Source organism: Urocampus carinirostris, chromosome 20 (genome assembly GCF_059441175.1).
Source record: "Urocampus carinirostris isolate Australia breed hairy pipefish chromosome 20, RoL_Ucar_1.0, whole genome shotgun sequence".
Lineage (NCBI taxonomy): Eukaryota > Metazoa > Chordata > Actinopteri > Syngnathiformes > Syngnathidae > Urocampus > Urocampus carinirostris.
Genome location: NC_142368.1, coordinates 20,153,369 through 20,162,309, shown reverse-complemented (window position 1 = coordinate 20,162,309; position 8,941 = coordinate 20,153,369). Strand labels below are relative to the sequence as shown.

General features: G+C 36.1%; 1 long non-coding RNA gene across 1 annotated transcript; it reads left to right on the top strand.

The window, feature by feature from the left end:
• Window positions 1-1,362: 1,362 nt before the first annotated feature.
• Window positions 1,363-8,371, top strand: LOC148346515 (uncharacterized). Its single transcript, XR_015848328.1, has 5 exons — window positions 1,363-1,576; window positions 1,656-1,857; window positions 5,724-5,766; window positions 7,849-7,861; window positions 7,938-8,371. It is a non-coding gene; the product is annotated as an uncharacterized LOC148346515 (long non-coding RNA).
• The last annotated feature ends 570 nt before the right edge of the window (window positions 8,372-8,941 follow it).

Genomic DNA, 8,941 nt, shown 5'->3' with positions numbered 1-8,941 from the left:
AAAGTATGGAAGCCTACGACAGATTTGTTGAGGAATCCTCTTACTGTGTTTGTCAAGGTTTGTGATGTGGCGAAAACATGCGAACATTGGATGATACTACACTGAAACTCAAAACGCTATCTCGCCCCCCTCAGCCATTGTAAATTAAAGGTGTTAGTTATGAGCCTTTCATCTAAACAAAGATTGAAAATAAATACAATTGCAAACAGCGCATACTTCATGTTTGTTTGATACATGTGTATGGTGAAGTAGTTATTTAATAATGTTATCCACTGAGAGAGAAGAAATATCTCATCAAAGTGGATGAAATGCACATTTACTATGTATTCTTGGTATATACTTGTTCAACATCTAGATCTTTTAAGAATATTTTTTCAGAAATGTTACTCAAGAAGCAACACCTACAGTACTTAACCTAGCCATACTTGAATGGTGTCGACAGATGTACATGAAGTACACATGTCCCATAACCTTTTTAAAATTTATTTCTACATCATAAATAATTCAATTTACCTGTCAGAAAGTGGTCAGAACAAACACGAACACAGTCAAGCTTTGGCAAATTCGACCGGTTGATAGCTGCCAGCCACATTCGTCTTCGCCGTTCACTTTTCTCCTGAGCTTCAATCCCCTGATTGTAAACACACTTCGGAAGTCTAAAGAAGCCCTTCCCACCCTTTTCCCCTCGGCTACAACAGCCAACAATAACGCACGTATTCGGCATTACAATGTAGAATCTAACTGGTTCGCTGAACAATAACAATGAAGTGAAAAGCTTTGTGGACTTCCGAAATGGCCGCCAGCAATGCATTGTGGGTAATCTTAGGACCTCGAAGCACTCTATACTGTATACATGGATTATCACGCCTGCTTATGTAACCAATTGAGAGACACCCCATGTAGACTTAAATCGTTCAACGCCACACCGGAAGTGACACGGGGTATACAACTATATACGACTCCTAACCAGCCTTCAAATAAGCGACTAAGAACTCCCGTTTACTGTCTTTTTCTTCTTATTTTTATTCCTACCTCATGTTAAGTTGTTTGAAAACAAGTATTGGTTTGCTTTTGAGACGTTGACTCGAATTTGTTTTCTTACGTCCTTGCTAGCATAATGGCTAAAGGGTTGTACGGTACAGTAATGCTAATTCAGAATATTAAAAAAGTCAGATCGGTAGTGTAACTTGAATTTTGCTTCTATTCTATTATATATATTTTTTTTCAGTTGTCAAAAAATTAGGGTTGATAAAACTACTTTAACTAAAATAACGACGTTGACTTTGATGCTAAGTCCTAGTTAGCGTCAATGCTAAAGTTATGTAATACCAGATAAATCCAGCAGATGGCGCTGCCCCATTCTTAATACTATTTTACCTTAGTGGCTTTTCAGCACTCGTTTTTTTCCCTAGTTTATGAATGCATTTTTAACTTTCCACGTCTACTATACACTAAAGACCATGCTGCACAGTGTTACAAGCAAAAACACCCCAGCAATTCTTTATGTAGTGACACGCGTATGACGCAAGTTTTGCCTGATTCCAGTGTAACGAGGACGCTTGGAATTTGCACGCAGGTATGTTGCCGGTGTGGATTTTTTTTTTACATGCAGGTTTGCACCATGGGCTGGTTCTCCTCCTGGCACCTCCTTCCAGCAATGAAAAGAGATCCCTCCTTCCGAGCACCTGCGATTGATCAGGACGACGCCGAATGAACGTCAGTAAGCTCGGCAATGGCTCCGATCGCGATTTTGGACGCGCTGTCCTCTTTCTCGTCCGCCGAGGTGGGGATCATCTCGCTGGTGGTCTTCCTCATCGTCATCGTTAGCATGCTTGCCCTCTGCAACGACTGCCAGAAGTGAGTGTCACATTGTAGCACAGAGATCCTGTTTGATTCATTTTGGGGTCGGGGGTTAAAAGTCAGTCCGACTTCCTTGCAGCTTGTCGGACTTGATGGGGGAATTTTGTGAAAGGAGACACAGCTGTGGCTTTTGAAAGCCAGTGCGAGTCCAATATTCACACTTAATGTCTCCGAAATGTGCAAGAATGACTCTACCTCGGACCGGATGTTTGATCTGGGCATAATTTAGTCCCAAAATGGACCCAAAGAGTTATGTTTAGCCTGTCCAACATGGACCAGGTGTAGTCCAAATATAGTCATTACAGTCCAAATTATCGCTCCCATAGTCGTCTTAAGGTGATAAAAAGGACCCTTTTTCAAACAAATAAAAAGGTATTTTGGGTGTTGGAGTTCAGATTACATTTTGGTCGTTTATTTTTTAAATTTTATTCCGAAAGTGGACATCAAGAATTAGGTTGGATTTGGCAACAAAACCTAATCCAAATTTAATAATCACGTTTCAAATTGATTCCTGCTAAAGTTGTCATTTCATCTTCTTTAAAATACTTCAACCAACTAAAGCTGTCTTTTGGATATTGGAGTTGGGTTACATTTTGGTCTTGTTTGAGTTCAGTCCAAAAATGGACATCTAGAATTAAGTTGGCTTTAGCATGTCCAAAGTAAAACTAATTATGGAAATTGTAGTCCAAATTTATCCAATCAAAGTCTTCTTTTCAATGTCTCTAAAAATACATTTTTCAACCAATAAATAATGCCTTTGGATGTTGGATTTTGGGTTATGATGTGGTCTGGTCTGATTTTAGTCCATAAATGGGCATCTTGAGCTAGGCCTGTCCAAACGTGGATCAAATTTAGTCTGAATTAAGTCATCATGGTCCAAGTTACTCCCCCCAAATGTCCTCTTTTCAACCTATAGAAAAAATTTTTTTTTTTCAAACAAACACGTCTTTTGGGGGGGACCTTGGCGTCTTTTTAACATCTTATCAATGTCTTTTAATCAGTTTATGACATAAATTTGAGCTGCAGTACTTTGACTTTTGAAACTACTACAGAAGTAAGAAATGTTTAATTTTGTTTATTTATCCCCCAAAAGTTTACAATGTCTTGAAAAACACATTTTTTTCCATCAATTTAAGATCCGGTTTTAAAGGCCCTTTTCAACCAGTATATGATAAAGATTGGAACTGTAGTTTTCCATTCAAAACTTTTAAAGAAATTTATCCATCTGTCCATTATCTGCACCGCTTACTACACTCAGTAGGGTCACGGGGGTGCTGGAGCCCATCCCAGCTATCTTTGGGCAGTGGGCAGGGGACACCCTCAACTGCTTGCCAGCACAAAGAGACACACAACTCACTCGCTCATTCACACCTAGGGACAATTTGGACCGGCCAATTAACCTGAATTGCATGGTTTGGAATGAAACCGGAGTGCCCGGAGGAAACCCACGCAAGCACGGGGAGAACATGGAAACTCCACACAGGAGGTTCGATCTCATGACCTCAGAACTGTGCCGCACTAACCACTGTGCCGCCGTGCTGCCCTACTAAAGACATCAAAATAAAAAAAAATATATTAAAAAAAGTCTTCTTTTTAACATCTGAAATACTGTTTTTCAATCAAATTAGGAAATCATTTGGACTGAACTTGGCAGTCTTTTGGACATATTTTAATATCTAATTTTTCAGTGACTATGTGTCTTTTTTTTTCTATTAATTAATAAAAGCTACCATCATTACTGGGCTGCCATTTTAATCAAAACTGAAAAAATAGTTTTTTGTTGTTATTTTGTGAATAGTTTTCAATTTGTGCTGTTTTTTTTTTTTTGCCTCTCAAAAGACTAAATATGCACCAAAAATGAAAACACACGTTTTACGCTAGTATTGATGTAGTAACTAGTAGCTGGCTAAAACTGCAATCTGAGACATTTAAACAATGGAGCTGTAAAATAAAAAGAAGGTCAGGAATACTTTTACTCCACAGAGACAATTAGCATAGTTTGAAAACACATCCATCTATGCACACACGCCCATTGCTAACGAACATACCGACGAGTGAGGCAGTGAGAAAAAATGCAGCCTTATCGCAAAGAATGAAACTCATCAGACATCCTGAGCATTTCTATTTTCGTCATCGAGAAAATAAAGCCCAAAACGCGTTGCACAACCATGTGAAAAAAATAATTTATTCTTTTTATATGCGTCAACTTGGCATGCTCAACGAGACTTTCAACATTTGAGACTATCGTTTTATTTGTTGTATATTATAATTGATAATTTACAAAATAAAAGGGCCAATTGACAGCTGAGTGAATATAAGAGAAAATAGATAGATAGATAGATACTTTATTCATCCCCTTAGGGAAATTCACACTTCCAGCAGTATCCTTGTGTTGAAAAATAAATTAATAAAATGAAAGATATAGAATACAAAAATACCCAATATAACGTTTAGCTACAGAGTATTTAAATCGTGCTACGGAAAATACACACTGTAATAAAAATGGGGTAGTATGCAAATGTGGGGGTGGGGTTTAATGTGTTGTTGTTTTTTTTCAGGGTGGAGTTAAATAGCCTCATGGCATGAGGAAGAAATTATCTCCTCAGTCTGATCATGATAATATATATCATTTTGGATGATCAGCCGTGATTTCAGGAATTACCATTTTTTTGTCATTTTGATAAATGCATGCCTAAGAGTAATATATTTTTTTTTGTTATAATTGGTGTTAATAAGAATTTTCTAAAATCATAATTGCGTAAAATTACTATACCGCATTTTATTGTACTAAGTTGTTTACTTTTACAATTCTTTTTCATCTGTTAATCTTAATGAAGAACATGTTATATATTGTATATTATATATGTATATTTATTTATATGCTTAAAAAATAGATTTACACCAGCAGATGATTTCTTGATTTCCCTAACCTCCCTTGTTTTACTTTATTTTTAACTTTATTTTCCAACAAAATGAGAAAATAGGACCAAATACGCTTCTCCACTTTTATTCTATTTAAAAAAAGGCAGATTTTTTTCTTATTTTAGTAATAATTTTAACTTTAATGACATAAAAATAATTGAAATGATAAAAATAATATGATGCAGAAGGGGTACATCATTTTGCTTATTTTAATTTAATTATGAAAACGAATGTGTATAATAATCTGCCATTAATAAGAAATATGACTGAAAATGAGCAAAAGATACAATGCAGAAAAAGTAGATCATTTTGCTCTTTCAGATCTATTTTCATATTGGTGGAAATTTTTTTCATTATCTGCCATAAATGGAAAATATTGCTGAAAATTAGCAAAATATTATTGTTTATAAGAGGTCTTATTTTAATAAGTGCAAATGTAATTAAAAAAATATCTGCCAATATAATAGAATTGTCTTTAACTTTACTGTCATTCATAACAACGTATGGAAGATTGTTTGCAACGGGATTAGACGTGGCACTCTATGATGACCACGTAATAAAGACTTAAAAGAAAAAGATAAAAGAATGTCACCATCAATAGAAAAAAATGTTTCCAAGGTTGTGCTTGGAGGCTGTTTTAAGTTGGAAGTGCAGTTTCTTTCTTCATAACATTTAGCAACAAACCCATTTTTAAACACAACTGGCAAAATATAGATTTCTCATGCTTGTCTAGGGTGGTGGTGGCCCTGGGGAGGAAAACTGCCACACATTAGAAAAAAAAAAATCGAATTTTGGAATGACAAAGTCATCTTGGCTATCTTTCTGAAAGTATATAAAGGACGGGAAGCACCTTTGTCCCCGGACACACAGGCGGGGGTGGGTAACACCTTGAGGAAACAATACTTGACTCTGTTTTTTTTTTTTTTTTTTGCCTTGCTCAGGGGCTCGGGCAATGCCTACGACGTCAACAAAGGAGGCACCACGGTACGGAGACACGCCCTTTTCCTTTCACGTTTGTTGTTTGGTTTCTGCAAAGGCCGATAAGCCAGTTTGCTTGAAATAGCATTTTCGGTGCAAACCCCCCCTGATTAAAGAAAAGCCGAATATCGTTTCTGTGGGTTTTTTCGTCAAGGGAGGGGCAACCAGTAAAGCGGACCTAGCTAGATTTTCGGCGTCTTTTGGGGCCCCATTGGGAAAAAAAAGCCTAGCTGCTACGTTAGCTATGCTAAGCTAAGCTTATGTGATTCTGTTGGTTTTGTTGCTATGCTAAGAGAGTGAAAACAAACATTTCATGTAATATTCTCATTTTAAGTCACATTTTCCCAGTTCCAATGTATTTCAAATGTAATTTTAATCATAAATATTGTATTCTTTAAATAATTTTTTTAATTTGGCTCATTTTAAGACGTGCTTCACGTTAATATACATTTTAATCCTGCTTATTTCAGACACTTATTCTTTCAAATGGGAATAATTATTCTCGTTTTGCTAATCCTAAAATGTATATTCCGCAAAATCAATTCTTAGATTTTGACAAATTTTAAGACTATATTCTACGAAAAAGAATAAATACTAACATTTGGCTCATTTTTAAGAAGTGTATTTTACTAAATTAAAAGGTAATAACAATTTGGCTACTTTTAAAAATTGTTTTATTTGGTAAGACTTCTATCTACTCATTTAGATCGCTATTTTAATGATGTACATTTTTAGAATTGTATTTTTCTATAATAAATAATTGTTTAAACATATAGATATACTAAAGTAAATGTTTTATTCAAGTACATTTTAAGACCTTTTATTTTTCAATATAAAGGATGGTTTTAATGTTGCTAACTTAAGACATATTATTCTACTTTTACTGTATTTTAAATATACATTGCTAGAAAAAATATTTTAATTATTAATATATTTATATATTATTTGCCCAGTACCGCAATTTAATTTCCTTATGACTGACTGCTATGTTTAAATATGTAAAAAAGAATATATTTGTAAGTTTTACTCCTTTTTCAAATCAATAAACGGGTGGACCAAAATTTGGCCCGTCTTCAGAGTTTTGATGTGACTAAGGAGTTTAGCGTATTGGATAACGGCTTATTAAATCTTAAGTCAAGTCATGTTTATTTGTATAGCCCCTAATCACAAGGAGTCTCAAAGGGCTGCACAGACCAGATTATTGCAAACCCCAGACTATTGTTACAAATCCCCTGATCTAAAACCTACACGAGGACAAGGAAAAACTCAAAAACCTCCAGTCAAGTCATGTTAATTTGTGACGCCCTTAATCACAAGGAGTCTCGAAGGGCTGCACAGACCAGATTATAGCAAACTACAGTCTATTATTACACCATCCCCTGATCTAAAACCTACATGAGGGCAAGGAAAACCTTAAAAACCTCAGCATGAGAAAAATAAAGAAACCTTGAGAAGGGACCGCACATGAGGTAATCCCCCTTCCAGGATGACCAGGCTGCCCACCAATTTTTCAAATCTAAACTACAACATATTTTAACCTGAGACATGTATTTTAGTCTTGGGCTGTTTTATTGCGAAGAGGGACTAGGTCTTGTGCACGAATTAACCACTTCACCGATCACATTAGACTTCCGTTTTGGTAAAGGTTTGCCCCTTTTAGTTTTAAAGGGACAATTTATAATATTTGACCACTAGATGTCGCTGTACTGTATAGTGCAACTAAAAAGGAGTGCTAAAGAGCACAAGAGGAACACAAGCTATGAAGGATTAAACTAAACTTTTTTTTTTTTTTCTTTGCTAAAAGAAACGTTTTAATTTTTGTTATTTGTAATTATTAGAATCAGAGATACTGTTTTATAAAATAAGCTAAATTATCTTAACTTTTCTTATTTAACTCCAAAAGATTTTTTAAGGGCAGGGTTAGTGGGCATGTTATCATAAATGACGTTTTCTGGTTCAAATGCTAATCATCGGATGTATGTATTGCCTTATCAATATAAAACAAATGTTTTAACTACTTTAAGATTTGTGACATTTTTTTGGTTTGAGTTTTTGCTTTTTTATTGATGGTCTTTATCTTTCCTACAGGTTGACGGCAGAGGTAAGTTCCCTCGAAAATCCGTTTTTCCTTTCTCAAATTTCAATATTGAATGAACTTTATAAAATCTTCTCGCCAGACTCTACCTACACGACATGGAGGGACCACAAAAGCATGCCCAAAAGTACTTTGGAGAGGAACGTAGCTCACTGAAACCCCGAACCCGCTTCCGACGCTATGCCAGCCCCGCGACGTTTTCGAAATGAGAGAAAGATAAGAGGGGAAAAAACAAACCTAAGAAAAAAAATCCCACCTGCTTTACTGTTAGCTTAGTTCTGAATGGACACCGAGAGAGGACGGTCGTTCGCTCTCATTTTGACATCTATAACCGTCCGTGGCATCGAGGATAATTATTTTGGAACCACACTAACATTGTCACGTTGTGAGTCAGGGAAATAAAAACGATTGTCGTCCCTTTAAGTCATTTTGAATCAGCTTGACTGTGAGAACGTTTTTTTTATTTGGTACAAGTGAAGATGTAAAGTCAATTAAACTTCCTGAAATTTGGAAAAAGTGATGTTCCTTTTTTTTTTGAGGGGGAAAAAAGGCACTAAAAGCAAATCGGGCAACCGCAAACAGTCCCAGGAAAACACCAAAACATCATAACCCCCAAAACGTTTTATCATTGCTTTTAATTCTTTCCATCTGTCATACTTTCTTCGTATGTTTTGTATCACGTGATAGTCGCCAAGTCCTGTCATTAGGCATCTTTGACTTTTTTTTACCCACTGTTTCCTTCTCTAGCCACTCATGTAAGCCACTTGGCTGAGAGCTAGAGCTAGCTGCTTTTGTTATCGCTAGCTGCTCCTATTTTATCTTTCAGTGTCACTCATATTCCTTAGCTGAGTTCCATGATTCAGGCATTTTTCGCTCCCCCCCTCCCCCTCCCCCACCGTTTTCTTCTCTAGCCACTTTTCTACAGGCTGTGGCTTGCTACTTTCTGCTATTGTCATTGTCGGCTGCTACATCTTTCGTACTTCTGTGTCACTAGCACTCCACAGCTGTGTTCCGTGATTCAGGCATCTGGTGCTTTTTTTTTTTTTTTTTTTTTTTTTTTTTTTTTTTTTTTTTACCCACTGTCTC